The 17,143-nt window shown below is 40.6% G+C and overlaps 1 protein-coding gene across 2 annotated transcripts in view; it reads right to left on the bottom strand.

Annotated features, from left to right (window-relative positions):
• Nucleotides 1-11,909, bottom strand: part of TAFA4 (TAFA chemokine like family member 4) — a 101,951-nt gene extending 90,042 nt beyond the window's left edge. For both annotated transcript variants that reach the window (XM_075287543.1, XM_075287544.1), the window contains exon 1: nt 11,572-11,909. The gene's annotated coding sequence lies outside the window, so the exon portion shown is untranslated. The remainder of the gene's footprint in view (nt 1-11,571) is intronic.
• Nucleotides 11,910-17,143: the final 5,234 nt, after the last annotated feature.

A 17,143-nucleotide genomic window follows, 5' to 3' on the forward strand; every position in this document is an offset into this window, starting at 1 on the left:
CTATCTATCTATCTATCTATCTATCTCCTATCTATCTATCTATCTATCTATCTCCTATCTATCTATCTATCTATCTATCTATCTATCTATCTATCTCCTATCTATCTATCTATCTCCTATCTATCTATCTATCTATCTATCTATCTATCTATCTCCTATCTATCTATCTATCTATCTATCTATCTATCTCCTATCTATCTATCTATCTATCTATCTATCTATCTATCTCCTATCTATCTATCTATCTATCTATCTATCTATCTATCTGTCTATTCTTCCATCTCTCTATGTATTTAATATCTAGCTATTTATCCCATAACTGTACACATAGAACATATTAAAGTCTCATTATATAAGATTACCATGTGTAAGTTACTTGAAGAATTCTTTATTGGAGATAAGACTTACAACCAAACCGAGCACATTCTGTTTTCTGCACTGTTGGGTGACAGCAGCCGGACATCTGTATAGTGGTCAGATAGATGCAATAGATAGATCTCATGTACCAATAACTCATTAGATACGGATCAATAATGAATCCTGCACATCTTCTTGCTATGACAATGACTTCTTCCACATGACAAACTCATCCCTGCTGCCTCTGTATATATATCACAGGCTTGTGAACCTGTATATTTCTGCTGACGCTGAGAGGATAAGGATATATTTCAGCACTGACTACTGGACAGCGACCAGAAAATCTGACTATGGATAGTTAGATCTATCCATTATCTATCTATCTATCTATCTATCTATCTATCTATCTATCTATCTATCTATCTATCCCCTATCTATCTATCTATCTATCTATCTATATATCTATCTATCTATCTATCTATCCCCTATCTATCTATCTATCTATCTATCTATCTATCTATCTGTCTGTCTCCTATCTATCTATCTATCTATCTATCTACAGTATCTATCTATCTATCTCCTATCTATCTATCTATCTATCTACAGTATCTATCTCCTGTCTATCTATCTATCTATCTCCTATCTATCTATCTATCTATCTATCTATCCATCCGTCCATCTATCCTCTACTTCTCTTCCCTATAAGTGCAATGTGTTAACCATATAGCGTAATTGATCTTGCCATATCAATCCCACATCTCCCAGCAATCCCCGGGCCCGCCATTGATCCTCGTGTGATGACTGGATCCGTCTTCGCCGCTCTACAGACACTTAGTAAAATCTTTTCTGATTCTCCTTGACTTAAAATGGTCCATTAACATTAATGTATGTTGGAGCTCTCTGCGTGGGGATGGCGTCCATTAGACACTGCTCTCCATGGCAGAAATAGTTCTCTCCCCACACTTAGAATAGCACAGGGTCCGAGGTAACGTGCCAAGAATATAGGGGGGTCCTTAAAGATACAGTGCACACAGAGCCTGCATGTAATTGGCGCCCGAGTCCTGATCATGTCACACACCTATTCTAGTCCTCTGAACTAGTTTACTGCAATCTAAAACTTGGCCACAACAGTCTTGGGGGCAGCATAGCTCTATAGACCCCCAATAATCATAAGAACAAGGGTCTCTGATATCCTATGCCATGTGAATGGAACCATTAAGACCACCACTCCATTCACTTTTATGGAACGGATAAGGATAGTGAAGTACATTGCTTTGCCAGTCCCATAGAAGTGAATTGTAGCGGTCCTGCACGCACACCGGGGACTCAGTCAGGACCCCCGTTTGGTCATCTGACAATTACGACTGATTGAGTGTAGATGCTGAATGTTCTATATGGGCCGATCCTTTAATAGGTTGTAATGCTAGCTGTACAAGTTAGCTCCCCCTAGTGGTGGCTATAGGCAGACAAATATCATAATAGCTGTATGCGCACCTTCTGCCAGGGACACCGGCTCATAGCTGGAGATGACTTCAGGTATCATTTATGCCATTAAATTGGAGCAAATGCCCACAAATCTGACGCCCGCAACCCCCCTCCCCCCTCACGGTGGCGAAAAAGTTGCAGTTTGTTTTTTGCACAGGAAGACAACTTTTGCAAAAAATGTGACTTTTCCAAGACAAAAGAAAAACAGCAAAGTCAGTCCCTATTTTATATATATTATTATTAAATTAAAAAATAGATTTGGCTCCCATTGGGGTGGAACCTATTTGAGATTTGGCTATGAGGTCCTGTTATATCTGTGTACACCCCTGGGAGGTAACCAGACGTTTCGGAGAGATGTCAAGCGCCAAATTACTGTCAACCATCGACCCGTCATACTTGCCATTGCAATAGAGGTTAGAGATGAGCGGCTGCCGGCCTCCTCTGCAACGCTTTTCTCTAGAGGAATCCATAGCATATAGACAACCAAGCTAATGGCATTTACCTCTGTATAGATTTGTTTAAAGTGAACCTACGGAGGGGCATTTATCCTGAATATTCAATATATAAATAGCTATAATTTAGGAATGGCTATAAAATTTCTACCGTGAATGAATAAATAATATAAAATGTAACATATAGTATTATACATGATATTATGTTATATTATATTATATTATATTATGTTATATTATTAGGATTATTATTACATGACCGTATAGGAAAGGTCTCCCTCTTTGCTCCCTCTGGTGGCCATTGTCAGCACAGCAGCCTCTACCATATGTGTTTGCCTTGTGATGCGCCAGCCTGGATCGATAAAGCCACAGGCGGAAGAATTGCCTAAGGTGATTTCAAAGGGTGTCTCTGAAATTACAACAGTGACAGCTGTACAGCTCTCGGGCTCTATGGCCGCCTCTCCTGAGCCTCGGTAGCCGCAGCTGATTTCAGACTTGTCAGTCTGTTTGAACAAGGGCCTGGAAAATAATAGGGCAAATAGGAATCTGCAAGACGGCGAGGCAGAACAGTAATGTAGCGGAGATTACTCCAATATATATATATATATATATATATATATATATATATATATATATATATATATATATATATATATTATGTAAGCCATAGTACGTAATATATAGACCCTATAGATGCACCAGTGAATATACAACTATAGTGGGCGCTGGTGTATGGGACCCGCAGGAAGATTCCAGACAGGGGAGTAACTCTCACGTCCTGGGCCCCAATGCTATATATGTAATGGGGCCCCCATTTACCATGTACCATTGGTGTAAGCAATTCCTTGATGTCCTTGTGGAATATCCCTTTAAGGAGACCATACTGGAAGCCAAGCACTATCCACACGAGCGGCAAGGCATAGGCAGCAGTAGCCTGGCGCCGACTCATTGAGGGCTATGGGAGAGTTCTGCAGACCCGCCTTGTGCAGGGAAGGGGAGGAGCTAAGCTGTGACATCATCTATTGTCAGTGGTGATGTAATGATGGCTCAGTGGTGTTATCTTCTATTGTATACAATCTGTGATGGAAATGAAGTGACGGCTGCAAAGAAAACCCCTTGAGAATTGGCAAGTGTTAGTCTAGTATTAGGCTTAGGGGTCAGAGTGAAAATTACAAGATATAGAACTTTTTGAAAATATAGATTAAAAAAAATATGGTGGTTCATTAAAACATCATATTTCTTTGTCAGGCTGTGTTCACATTTACTTTGTAATTTACATTATAAACCATGATGCGGTGTCGGATCCGTCACGAGACTGATACCAGGGGCTCCCGATGGACCCGGCCGACTTATTATGGGGTCCGTCATGCTGATATTTACTAATATGACAGAATCTGCATAGGCGGCTCCTGACAGATGTGACCAGAGCCCTAGCGGCTATCACCCGCCTCAATGCAGCACGGAGCGCCCCTCGCAGTGCTGTATCAGCAGCGCCCTGACCGGTTTAACCCTTCATCATCTCGCGATCAATACCTCCGTATGTAATTAAATAGCACATTAAAATACTGATTAAAATGCAAGAAGAAAGATCCGGAGCCGCGCTTAAAAAAAATCTCCCGAAGTGACATCAGACTAATCTGCCCGATCAGCAGTATCCGAGCGCCGGCCAAATTAAAATGAGCCGCACGTTCGATGAATTCACTTCATTAACTCAGTCAATATAACAATAAACTTGTGGTGTAAATATGGATAATTTCTTATTGGATTTGTATATTTAATTACCATGTAGGGGCTTTCGGCATAGTCGCGCCCCCCCCATATAATGAGTGCACAGTAATAGGAATATACTCGCTGCAGATTCTGCCGCTATCAGGTGCCGTGTAAATGGAAAAATGTGAAAAATTCCTGTTTATTTATATATATATATATATATATATATATATTTATTTATTTATTTGTAGGATTTTCTATCGGTGTCCATGATGGCGGTATTCTGCATGATGGGAGTCGTCGGATGGAAACATCATTGACCTAAGGTTTATATCGCCGCGTGTCCATAACAACCAATCAGATTGCGTCTCTCTCTGATGTAAGATCTCTTAGAAGATGAATGAAGTAATTTGATTGGATGCCAGAGGCGACTGCTCCACTTTCCCCATGCGCCAGTTTTGATAAACTTTCCCCAATGTCCGTGAGTGATACTATTAGGCCGTAGGCGCCTATAGACATATGGAGACTTACTATACGTGCTTCTAGGGAGAGTATATATGTAATATGGGCCGTACGCGGCCTTACTGGGATGGTGGACGACGGGATCTGATGTGAAGTGCAACGTCTACCAGTCATCCCTGCCTGGCATCAAACACTTGGGCCAAGCCCCGCGTGCCATATGGACTAGTGAGGCCTATACTAAGCCCCGACCTACGCTATATTATATTCTCATTTATCCGCAGAATCCTCTGTTCATGGATTAAGAGGAGAGAAAAAAAATTCCATTCTCGTCCCCGGTTGTGGAGCGGAGGGAGGACAATGCGGCCCACACACAATGGGGGAGAGATTTTTAATAGGTTTAATATTTTTCTCAATCACGTCTATAAATACCCGGCACAATACAGGCCGAGGGCGGACTACACCCAGCGTATCCTTGAACATTCTCCGCTATTCACTCGAGACGCAGAATAGCAGAGCCGTGTTTGTCTACAATAGTGTGTGGGGTTTTATTATGGGGTCATAGGTTAATAATCGTAACTGAAAGGAAGCAGGTAACACCTTTAACTCTGCTACATCTGTCCTTGCCCCATTGTCGGCCTTTAACCATCAAATTCTTTCCCTTTGCAGTCTATTAGAGCATTATAATACATATCCATTGATCCTAGGAGCGGGGCGGGTTTGTCATGGGCACAGCACATGTATCACTGCTTTATAACATATACGATAAAACTATAAAGGACAAATTCAGCTCTGCTGCTCCTCTTTTCCGAAAGTGGGTGTGGCCACAAGGAGCTGGCGTAGATTTTTGCCGCCTCCCCGTGATAGAAATGCGCCCCCTGCTGGCACAGGGACATGTCATTATGAATCCCCCCATTATGTTATATGTGGATGGCAAGAAACTTACAGAAAAGGTCAATCTCAAATGGTTAAATGGCAAATTCACCTCTGCTACATCTACAGTATCCTCAGTCTACGTCCATGAAGGCCTAGATGTCTCGCTGCGCCCGGCTCCATATTGTACAATACTTTGCCTTACAGACGTAGTAGAAATGAGTTTGTCGTTTGGCACATAGGATCCCAATGTAGTTTAGTTATCTAGATAGATAGATGACACATTCACCTCTGCTACATCTGCATTTGATCTACATTGAGCTGGCTGATAGACCATACAGTCATATAAGCAGCCGTGCACCTGACTGACTCTATTCTATGAAATCTATCACTAGACGATGTAGAGGAGCTGAGTTTGTCATCCGGCACGCCTGCTCCTGACACCACATTGTGATTGTACAAGGACTACATTTGGCCTTCCTTCCATCATTGAGCACGTAGACTGCAGCCAAAGAGTTAAATGACGCGTTCACCTCTGCTACATCCATCCTTGGTTGTGTAGTGTCTCGCTGATAGACGATACAGTCAGACGACCAGCTGTGCCCCAGCCCTCATTCCAGGAGATGCATCATCTTCACATCGGCCTTACATGAGCACATTTTCTTCTATATGGTCTCGGCCTTCTGACCCCTCCATGTATGTGACACCGCGAGGGGGCAAATAAACTACTGACGGCGAGGAGAATAAAAAAGAAAGTTCTCAGCACGACCCTAAGAAAGAAACAAGAAACTCTAAAGTCTGGGGGGGGGGAGATATGGAAATAGAAGAAATGACCTACAAGGTCACGTGATGTTCTGATTCCACCATGGGGGCAGCTTCCCATAGAACATACCTGGCTGTATTCCCATATGGCTACGTCAGTGAGGGCTAATATTGCCCCAGCTAAGGGCAGTTTCTCATAGAACATTGGAAATATCCAGCTATATTCCCATACAGCTGGGGAAGTGACGGCGAATTTTGCCCTATTTGGGGCAGTTTCCCATAGGACATATCCGTCTGTATTCCCATATGGATAGGGCAGTGACGGCAGATCTTCCCCCATCCAGGGGCAATTTCCCTTAGAATATAGGACATATCAGGCTGTATTCTCCACCCACTGGAGCAGTAATGGCTACTTTTGCCCCATGTAGGGGCAGTTTCCCATAAAACACATCCATCTGTATTCCCATACAGCTGGGGCAGTGACGGCTAATTTTGCCCCATTTAGGGGCAGTTTCCCATAGGACATATCCGTCAGTATTTCCGGCTGGGGCAGTGACGACAGATCTTACCCCATCCAGGGGCAGTTTCCCTTAGAATATAGGACAAATCTAGTAGTATTCCCATACCGTTGGAGTAGTAATGGCTAATTTTGCCCCATATAGGGGCAGTTTCCCATACAACACATACGTCTGTATTCCCATACACTTAGGGCAGTGACGGCAGATCTTACCCCATCCAGGGGCAGTTTCCCTTAGACAAAGGACATATCCGTCAGTATTCCCATACGGCTGGGGCAGTAAGGGTTATTTTACCCCATGTAGGGTCAGTTTCCCATAAGACATATCCGGCTGTATTCCCATACGGCTAGGTCAGTGACGGCAGATCTTACCCCATCCAGGGGCAGTTTCCCTTAGACACAGGACATATCCGTCAGTATTCCCATATGGCTGGGGCAGTAAGGGTTATTTTACCCCATGTAGGGGCAGTTTCCCATAAGACCTATCCGGCTGTATTCCCATAGGGCTAGGTCAGTGACGGCAGATCTTACCCCATGCAGGGGCAGTTTCTCTTAGAACATAGGACACATCCGGCTGTATTCCCATACGGCTGGGGCAGTGACGGCAGATCTTACCCCATGCAGGGGCAGTTTCCCTTAGAACATAGGACACATCCGGCTGTATTCCCATACGGCTGGGGCAGTGACGGCACACTCAAGGACGCGGAGTGTATTTTGCGCCGCCTCGTCCATTCAGACACTTGGATCACATCAATCAGGCGATACCTTCATTTTTTTTTTTTCCTAGAGACAAACAACGCACACAGAGAGAGAATCCGCGTCTAAATATAAATCGCCCCACATCTGCGAAATGAGCGCGGCGCCGTGTCACGTAGGAAAATGAATATGGAGTGACCTTTCCAATGCCATGCCTCCCATTATACTCCACCGGAATAAAAGCCATTCTCATCGTAATAATGAGGCCGCCGCTCCGGCCCGCGCGTTTACCTGTAGTAATAGGCATGAGAACACCGGTCTGTGCATTAAAACCACCTACGGGTGCAGCAGAGCTGAGTTTGTCACGTGTGCCAGTCCTGGGTTTGTATTTGTCACAAGACGTGGCCATATTCCTGTACGATCACTCGGTTTCCCTTAAACCGTAAGCCGTGCAACATAAGAGGTTACGTGCAAAAGCAACCATGAGATCACCAAGTCAGCTCTGCTACATCGATATATCATCTTGGACACTTGCCACAAGATGTCACTATGTGACGTGGATTATCAATGTCTTGTGTTAATCTTTGGGGAATCTGCACATTTATGTGGCGATGATCAGCTTGTCAGATGTAGCAGTGCTGATATAGATGAGCTGAGTTTGTTATTCGGCAGGTTTGGGTGATCACACATTGCAGGACTATATAAGACCTATATAACCTTTTATGCCTAGTACTGAATTGTTACTCGGTGTAGGATGACAATGTCAGCTCTGCTATATCCCTTACTGTATCTGTATATTTTCCATTAACGATATAGCTGGAATGAGTTTGTTATTCGGCAGTATTGGGTGATATTATAGAGTGGGATGATATAAGACTGCAAATATGCTATAGGTTATGCCTCTATATGTTATGTCCTCTGTGCTATAGGTTATGCCTAGTGCAAAGTATTACTTAGAAGTATAAGATGACAATGTCAGCTCTGCTACATCCTTTACTATACCTATATATTTGCCACTGGTCCCTTTATTCTATGGTTTTGACATCAATAATACAGTAACAATTAGTAATACGTGTAACTATATGGAATCTGGAGACATCTACATGTTTATTTAGCAGAGATGAGTTTGTCAGATGTAGCAGTGCTGAAGACATAGCTGGAATAAGTCCCCATAGATGACTATATAGGACTGTAGTATAATCTCCTTTACTATAGGCTACACCTAATGCTAAATCTTGACTCAGAGGTGTATGTGACAACATCAGCTCTGCTACATCCAATGTACATTCCATTGATAGACCTATATCATAAATAATTCATGAATCCTATTTCTTACTATTTTTATAGACCTGTTAATGTTTGTTTAGCAGGGATGAGTTTGGCAGATCTAGCAGTGCTGACTGTGTTAGACAATGCTGAGCTGAGTTTGTCTCATTGTGTGAGGATGTTCTATAGGCCTATAGGTATATCTGCGGCGTAAGCCTGACATACTCAGCTCTGCTACATCCATATCAGTATGGTAAATAATCCCCACATAAACAGATCAGTGCGCAGTAATACAATATGTTGCCATATTGACTCATCCATTCTGAGCCCGGCATTAAGAAATATTAATTATGTGTAATCAGGCCGCTAATTGCAGCCATTAATCTATCATTACACCCATCTGATCTAATTATTAAATCCTGCGAGCTACCGTGTAGGCTTATGAAATAATCCGTCATAATCAGTGTTTGTACCTGAGAAAATCAATGCTGGCGCAGTGCACACAACTTTGTCCTCCGCGCGCCACAAAATATCACAAAGTGTTGCTATGAGACCATTGGGTTACTTATGTGGATGCGTTACAGGACGCAGAACCTCAGTCATGTGACTGCGGGGAAAGGTCCTAAGGTTTAGTAATTAGTCATTAGCACAGACAGGCCCTAAGAGAGGAGCGACAATCTCAGCTCTGCTACATCCAGACGGAGCTCGACTGTGACAGGTGCTGCTGAATAGATCTAATATGGAGCCGGATAAGTCACTGAATTACTGTAAGGATATGTGATAAATAACAAACTCAGCTATGCTACATGTATATACATTACAGTATTTGTAAGTAACTAACTCCTATCTATCTATCTCCTATCTATCTATCTATCTATCTATCTATCTATCTATCTATCTCCTATCTATCTATCTATCTCCTATCTATCTATCTCCTATCTATCTATCTATCTATCTATCTATCTATCTATCTATTATCTATCTATCTATCTATCTATCTCCTATCTATCTTCTATCTATCTATCTATCTATCTATCTATCCAAATACGTATATATATATTAAGATACATATTATATAACTACACATAAGTTACTTTTACATTGTTTCTTGTCTCTCTGGATGGATATATGGAGAGGTTTTTTTGTTGGAGAGAAAGTTCTTTGCCAATGCAACATAAAAATGAAGCAAAATCTCTTTTCAGCACTAAATAGTGGACAGCGACCAAAATACTACGTGCTGTAGTATAGATAGATAGATCGATCGATCAATGACAAATGGCTGGATCGATAGATAGATAGATGACAAATGGATGGCTGGATCGATAGATAGATAGATAGATAGATAGATAGATAGATAGATAGATAGGAGATAGATAGAAGATAGATAGATAGATAGATAGATAGATAGATAGATAGATAGGAGATAGATAGATAGATAGATAGATAGATAGATAGATAGATAGATAGATAGATAGATAGATAGGAGATAGATAGAGGATAGATAGATAGATAGATAGATAGATAGATAGATAGATAGATAGATAGATAGATAGGAGATGATAGATAGATAGATAGATAGATAGATAGATAGATAGATAGATAGATAGATAGATAATGATCCAGTCTTTATATAGCACCAACATACTCAGTTGTGCAGTACATCAGTCCCTGTCCCCAATGGGGCTCATCATCTACTTTCTATACATTAGACGCCCACTAAGGCCAATTACATAGAAGGCCAATTAACCCTTCGGAACGTTCTTAGACTGAAGAAGAGAACCAGAGTATCTAGATGAATAGATGAAAGCCTCGCCAGAATGAGGAGGACCTAGAAACTCTGCACAGATGTGCGTCTCCAGCAAATATCAAAGAGGCGAGATAAGAGTCTGACACCCCACAAGCAGCTGTCCCCCGCACTCCACCTGGCTCCATAGGCACAGCGCACATCACAATACACCCGTAAGAGCGCATCAAGCCAAGAGCGAGCGCCCCTGTCCCTGCGCCATCTGACTCCACTCATCCAGCTGAGCACAGCTCTGCTTCATCCACTAGAGACACAGGCGGATCTATAAAGGGATAATGAAAGGGATCCTGGAGGCACTTTCCTTGTGGGCACGGAGAGAAGCGGCGACGGCGGGAGGTCATCTGTCCTGGAAGCCGCCTGTCCATTTCATCAGACTGTGGAAGGAACAGCTGCTTCCAGCACCTGACTCTGCTATCCCTTCCAGCACAAGTCATTGAGATCACATAGATCATTCTTACGGTGTAGCGGAGCTGAATTTGCCATTTAGCAGTCTAGGGCAGTAGTTGTATGGAGCAATATGTAAAGGCATACAGCAAATGGCAAACTCAACTCTGCTGCATCGGATAAACCTGCTACTTTGCTTTATAAATGGCCTTACATGAACTGTAGATTGTGGTATAGCAGTCCTGATTATAAACTACAGATATATCTATAGATATATACCTTTATCATAGATATAGCTATACTTTTATCCATAGATATATCTATGGCTATATCTATAAATATATGTTTCTAGATATAGATATAGTTAGAGATGGATCTATAGATATAAATATATATATATATATATATATATATATATATATATATATATATATATATTGATGTATTTCTGGATTTATCTATGGATAGTCCCTAAGCAGCGAGTGAGCACTTAGTCTTTCACTTCCTGACCCATCTAGCTATAAACTCAGCTGTAACCTGTACATTTGTAAGAGATGTAGTCATCGAAATAATGTTAAAGTTGCTCATAAGGTTCCAGCCTGTGCCAACCTGCGACATGTCCATGACAATATGCCATCAGAAATCTACTTGACCGACCCCTTAACCTCTTCTGTTCCACAATCACAAATGAAATTCCATCAAGTGGAAACAATGTAACAACTTTTCAGTCTTTTTTTTAAAACAAAGTTGCCAGAAGGTGCAGCAAAGAATAAGCCAAGTAGTAAGCGCAGAGTTCAATAACTTACTGGTGAGAAGGGTCAGCTCTCTTCATCTACAGCCCAGGCAGAGATAGCAGGAGCCGGGTGCCATGATCCTGCCCATGACTCAGGGGGTGATCACATCGTCTCCGCACTTCTCCAGCTTGTGGGTGTAGGAGAAAGTTACTCTCCTCCAGACACATCCAAGAGTGGGGATAGTCTCATCCTCAGCTGATCACACACAAGTGCCAAGAGCAGAATTCAGCCTCCAGGCGAGAGGTATAAAACTGTGCCCAAACAGTGCCAGTGTAGGGATGGCAGGAGAGCAGTCCGCAGGCAGGTGGGCAGCACTTCCAGCCCCCGGTATAGGGCAGTGCTGCCCCTTGGCTCCTGGACCAGCAGAGTGAGCCCTGGACAGATGCTTAGCTTAGGATCCGGAGTGACACTAACAAGCCTGGTGTGCACATGGAAGTGATTGGAGCAGACAAAGCTCCTTCTGCGCGGCTCCTCCCTGCTCCCTCATATCCTCCTCTTCACCACTGTGTCATGTTGCCTTCTCACTATTACAGTCTGCCAGTCCTAGGATGCTCGCCCGCCGCCGTGTAACTCTACTACAGAGCACATGAGGAGGGGGGTATGGATTAACTGAAGATGCTCCTGGGCACATGGAGACACATGAAGGGCTCAGTGTCCGCTTTCCCTTTAAATATTCAATCATCTTGTACTTGTAGCAGGGGCGCACACGCCATCGGTGCAACTGTACAGGGGCCCAGCAGATCAAGGGGCCCCGTCACCACAACTTTCTACTGTCTATTAGACTGGAGGATTGTTAGAGAGACTGATAGAGGTTCTAGAGCTCTATATGAGCGGTCTGTGTCCCCCAAATCTAAGAATCGCTGGAGAAGAGGGATTCAGACTCAGGGACTGGTCTCATGGTGTATTAGTGTATCTGCAGTATGAACGGGGTACGTAACAGGACGCAGAATACATTTTGGCCATCAACATTCAGCAACGATGGAAATTTGTCAAAGACTTATTTCAATTCACTTATTATAGATAGATAGAGGCATATAAGGCGCACATCTGCACGTGATCACATTCGGGGATTCTGTGCACCATTCCATTAGAATAATACAAGAAGGACTTTTCTCTCCTCCTTCTTCAGGTGGAAACCCAGCAGACCAAATTATAGTCTATGGGGTCTGTGGGTAACTGCTTTTTAAGCAAATTGGGTTTCCATTTTTGGGGTCCCCAAGTGGAGCCAAAGAATGGAAACCCCAACATAGGGGTGATCCTAGAGTAACATAGATAAGAGGTAGAAGGATAGGAGTGAGGTATATAGGATGGATGGATGGATAGATTGATTGATTGATAGATAGGAGGTAGATAGGAGATAGATAGATAGATAGATAGATAGATAGATAGATAGTTAGATGATAGATAAGAGGTAGATAGGAGATAGATAGATAGATAGATAGATAGATAGATAGATAGATAGATAGATAGATAGATAGATAGATAGATAGATAGATAGATAGATACGATAGATAGATAGATAGATAGATAGATAGATAGATAGATAGATAGATAGATAGATACTATAGATAGATAGATAGATAGATAGATAGATAGATAGATAGATAGATCCAGATAGATAGATAGATAGATAGATAGATAGATAGATAGATAGATAGATAGATGATAGATAGATGATAGATAGATGATAGATAGATAGATAGATAGATAGATAGATAGATAGATAGATAGATAGATAGATAGATACTGTAGATAGATAGATAGATAGATAGATAGATAGATAGATAGATAGATAGATAGATAGATAGATAGATAGATAGATAGATACTGTAGATAGTTAGATAGATAATAGATAGATAGATAGATAGATAGATAGATAGATAGATAGATACTGTAGATAGATAGATAGATAGATAGATAGATAGATAGATAGATAGATAGATAGATAGATAGATAGATAGATAGATGAGATACATAGATGATTAATTACACAAAATGATAAGATAATAGAATGCTGTAAGTGCTCATAGATACATAGAAGCACATGCGTTACTTGCTGATAGTCCCCAAGTGGAGCCAAAGAATGGAAACCCCAACATAGGGGTGATCCTAGAGTAACATAGATAAGAAATAGAAGGATAGAAGTGAGGTATATAGGATGGATGGATGGATGGATGGATGGATGGATGGATGGATGGATGGATGGATGGATGGATGGATGGATAGATAGATAGATAGATAGATAGATAGATAGATAGATAGATAGATAGATAGATACTGTAGATAGATAGATAGATAGATAGATAGATAGATAGATAGATCGATAGATATTTCTAATTGAATAAATGACAGTCTGATTCACTAATAGATATTACAAAATTGGAAAATGATGAACAGATGGAAAGATTATTGACAGATACGTTGAATATGAGTGATATACTCTATGGGCCCTGTGTGGGATTTGGTGTAGTTGGTTTCCTCCGCTTCTATAGGTTGGGGTTATATGGATGGTTTTCTCCATATCCTCAGCACTGGGCATATGTGATATAAAAGTGATATTGGGGACTTAATGTAATAGGCTCAAGAACATTACAGTTTCCAAGTAGCCTCAAATGGCTGATAACAGGGAACAATAACCTGTATAGGGACACATTTTAGTAGCGATGGGCCAGACATGTATCTGTATCTGACTCTGTCATGATGAGCTGATGTATAAGAATCCTCATTGCTGGTGACGGGTCGGCTATAAACCTTACAAATGTCAGCGTTTTCCAGTAAAGCAGGTGTAATCCGGCTCTGATAATTCAATTATTCATGCAATATTAATAACCAGACGCTCTTTTAATTAATTTCAGCATTTTAAAATCAATTCACCTTTCTGGGATTTGATCTCATTAACGACAGGCAAAGATAAGTTGACTCTTGAGATGTGTATAGCTCAGAGCACTGCGTGAAATATTTGGCACTTCTGTGTCACATGACGACACATTCATTGCTCCCAATGCTGTATATCACGTCTGCTGTATTTTACCGCCTTAGGGCAGCTTTGTGTGGCCCTAATAATATGGTCTCATTTAACCTTACATGAGCTTAGTACATTGCTCATTGCTGCCCCCTGCTGAATAATGCTCTAATACTGCCAACAGGAAGGGGGGGAGATGTGACAGCTGCAACAAGCACATTGCTGTGGGAAAATTATAATAATTTGAAGCAAAATTCTAAATACTGTAATACTTCAACATACTATAATACTGCTCTCTATGTCCCAGGATCTAACTACTATAATACTGCCCCCTATGTACAAGAATATAACTACTATAATACTACTCCTATGTACAAGAATATAACTACTATAATACTACTCCTATGAACAAGAATATAACTACTATAATACTGCCCCCTATGTAAAAGAATATAACTACTATAATACTACTCCTATGTACAAGAATATAACTACTATAATACTACCCCTATGTACAAGAATATAACTACTATAATACTGCTCCTATGTACAAGAATATAACTACTATAATACTGCTCCTATGTACAAGAATATAACTACTATAATACTGCCCCTATGTACAAGAATATAACTACTATAATACTGCTCCTATGTACAAGAATGTAACTACTATAATACTGCCCCCTATGTACAAGAATATAACTACTATAATACTACTCCTATGTACAAGAATATAACTACTATAACACTGCCCCCTATGTACAAGAATATAACTACTATAATACTGCTCCTATGTACAAGAATATAACTACTATAATACTGCTCCTATGTACAAGAATATAACTACTATAATACTACTCCTATGTACAAGAATATAACTACTATAATACTACTCATATGTACAAGAATATAACTACTATAATACTACTCATATGTACAATATAACTACTATAATACTACCCCCTATGTACAAGAATATAACTACTATAATACTACTCCTATGTACAAGAATATAACTACTATACTACTCCTATGTACAAGAATATAACTACTATAATACTGCTCCTATGTACAAGAATATAACTACTATACTACTCCTATGTACAAGAATATAACTACTATAATACTACTCCTATGTACAAGAATATAACTACTATAATACTGCCCCCTATGTACAAGAATATAACTACTATAATACTACTCCTATGTACAAGAATATAACTACTATAATACTACCTCCTATGTACAAGAATATAACTACTATAATACTACTCCTATGTATAAGAATATAACTACTATAATACTACCTCCTATGTACAAGAATATAACTACTATAATACTGCCTCCTATGTACAAGAATATAACTACTATAATACTGCCTCCTATATACAAGAATATAACTACTATAATACTGCTCCTATGTACAATATAACTACTATAATACTACCCCTATGTACAAGAATATAACTACTATAATACTGCTCCTATGTACAAGAATGTAACTACTATAATACTGCCCCCTATGTACAAGAATATAACTACTATAATACTACTCCTATGTACAAGAATATAACTACTATAATACTGCCCCCTATGTACAAGAATATAACTACTATAATACTGCTCCTATGTACAAGAATATAACTACTATAATACTACTCCTATGTACAAGAATATAACTACTATAATACTACTCCTATGTACAAGAATATAACTACTATAATACTACTCCTATGTACAAGAATATAACTACTATAATACTACTCATATGTACAAGAATATAACTACTATAATACTACTCATATGTACAAGAATATAACTACTATAATACTACCCCCTATGTACAAGAATATAACTACTATAATACTACTCCTATGTACAAGAATATAACTACTATAATACTGCTCCTATGTACAAGAATATAACTACTATAATACTGCTCCTATGTACAAGAATATAACTACTATAATACTACTCCTATGTACAAGAATATAACTACTATAATACTACCTCCTATGTACAAGAATATAACTACTATAATACTACTCCTATGTACAAGAATATAACTACTATAATACTACCTCCTAGCTGTGAGGACGTGTTTTTGTAGCTCTCCTGAGGCTCCTGATGTCTGGAGATAGCCCAGGGCGGGGCCGCCCTGGGTGGGGAAGTTCCCCTGCCAAGGCCCAGGCTCCAAGGCCTTCTCTGGGAAGCAATTCCCAGACAACTAAAAAAATGGATGGAAATCCTAAAGTCCCCAGTAATGGGAATCGTGTCCAGTGTGTCAGCAGTCCTAGTGCAGCAAGCCAAGATGGGAAGAAAGTTGTAAAGGAAGAAGTAACGGAAGCAAGCAGTAGTACGGTGCAACAACCAAGCAAAATGGTTGAATGTAAGGAGCAAACTTTGCAGCCTGTGCAGACTCCATTGCAGGTTGCAGGTGTCCAGTCCACCCCACCCTCCTGCAGACAGAGGAGAACATCCCTGGAGAAGCAGACCATGCAGGAGAACATGCAGCAGTCTGTATTGGTACGGTCTGAGCGGACAAGATCTGGAAGCGGTAACTACAAAAATGTAGTGAAGGCAGTGGAGGAGATCAAAGGGAGACCAGCGGGGAAGCTTCAA

Source organism: Leptodactylus fuscus, chromosome 9 (genome assembly GCF_031893055.1).
Source record: "Leptodactylus fuscus isolate aLepFus1 chromosome 9, aLepFus1.hap2, whole genome shotgun sequence".
In the NCBI taxonomy this organism is placed as follows: domain Eukaryota; kingdom Metazoa; phylum Chordata; class Amphibia; order Anura; family Leptodactylidae; genus Leptodactylus; species Leptodactylus fuscus.